The 1,588-nt window shown below is 38.9% G+C and overlaps 1 long non-coding RNA gene across 1 annotated transcript; it reads left to right on the top strand.

The window, feature by feature from the left end:
* The first annotated feature begins 78 nt into the window (after positions 1 to 78).
* LOC104915451 lies at positions 79 to 841 on the top strand. Its single transcript, XR_796361.3, has 2 exons — positions 79 to 346; positions 705 to 841. It is a non-coding gene; the product is annotated as an uncharacterized LOC104915451 (long non-coding RNA).
* Positions 842 to 1,588: the final 747 nt, after the last annotated feature.

The following is a 1,588-nucleotide window of genomic DNA, read 5'->3' as shown; positions in this document are numbered from 1 at the left end:
TGTATTTGTTGCATAGGTAGAGAAAGTGTATTTTTGCAGTATAAGGTGTGATTCTGGTAATTCAAATCTCTTTTGAATTTCCTACTAAAGGATATGGAACTAAGATAGTTAGCTTCGGTTCCCTTCTCTGCCACAGGATTTTAAAGGTTTGAGTTTTAAAACTCTTGAAAGGCAAGTGCTATTCTGGAGCCTCAGTGGGCAACTAAAACTTTGAGTGCAGTGGATGTGGATTTGACTGAAGAATGAACTGTCCAATTTTGTCTCCACAGGATCTCTTCCACATTCCTCCTTCTTATAAAAGTACAGTCACACTGTCCTGGAAACCAGTACAGAAGGCAGATGCAAAGTAAGAGGTTTTTCGTTAACAGCAATGATGAAAAAAGTGTTGTTAACTTCTGCTGTTCACAAAACACAGATTCCAAGCTGTGCGTTTATATACACAGCATGAGTTAAAAGTTTCACAACCAAAATTGAAACCCACCCTGAAAGGATTTAAGGCTGTGATAAAATAATCTTGGTCTTGCTTTAGGGATATGATAGACTGAATCAACTAGAGACTAGTCTGCTTCCTCTTCAGAATTATTATTCAGAACATCTTCAGTAGTTGCTGCTAGTTTACAGTCGTTAATCTTTGAAGCTGAATAGTCATTCCTGTACTTGTCACCACAGGGGTAAAATGATCTGTTTTTGTTTTCTTCTGTCAGTCAAAAAAGAACAAGTGAAGATACAACCTCAAGTTCACCTCCAAAGAAAGCTTCGGCAGGACCAAAAAGGGATGCCAGGCAGATATATAATCCTCCCAGTGGAAAATACAGTAGTAACCTGGGCAGTTTCTCTTACGGTGAGTTAGGCAGCTTGGAAAAACTTTGTCCAGTTACAGTTGTGCCTTTTGGGGTGGGGGGAAAGGGCAAATTAAGCACATTCTTAGAGCGTCACATTGTACTGTCACCAATTTTTGTGTGTAATGACCTTTTCCTAATTGCTGATCAATTAGTGTTTGAGTGCTATCAGCCTATATAGACTGTAATGTGACTTGCCAAGTTAGTTTTAGTATTGTTTAAGTACATAAGCTTTTTAAGGTAACTGTTTCTAGTGCTTTATCTCATAATTGAGAACATACCCTGAATTTCTAAGTGGCAGATCAGTTTCTGCAAGTGACCCCTGTCTGTCTTATGACTTGACCTGTGTTCAATTTTTCTTATAGTTATTGCAACGCTGCAGCTCTTTTCCAAAGCTTTTAGGATTTGTCAGATGTGCTGTGCATGCTCCCAGTGTCAGAGTCAATCTATCTTTCTGAAAGTTGTTTTTGTGGGTGAAATGGGAGAGCAGCTGCAGGCTGGATGAACAAGTGCAACAGTGGCAGCAGCCTGTTCTCACCATCTTATCCAGATGTCTGTTGGGCCTACTTCTGCAAAGTAAATGGCTTGCCATGACAATTTATCACCTATGCCCATAGATTAAAAGAAAAAAAAACTGATACGAAACATTGTCTTACATCTAAAAGAAGAAGGGGAAGTCTGAGGATTTTTTACTGCAGACTTGAGCTGATGCAGTTTTGTACTTTAATATAAGCTTGTAATTATAGCAG

The sequence above is a fragment of the Meleagris gallopavo genome, assembly GCF_000146605.3.
Source record: "Meleagris gallopavo isolate NT-WF06-2002-E0010 breed Aviagen turkey brand Nicholas breeding stock chromosome 5 unlocalized genomic scaffold, Turkey_5.1 Chr5_random_7180001888019, whole genome shotgun sequence".
Classification (NCBI taxonomy): Eukaryota; Metazoa; Chordata; class Aves; order Galliformes; family Phasianidae; genus Meleagris; species Meleagris gallopavo.
This window is presented reverse-complemented; position numbering and strand designations above follow the sequence as displayed.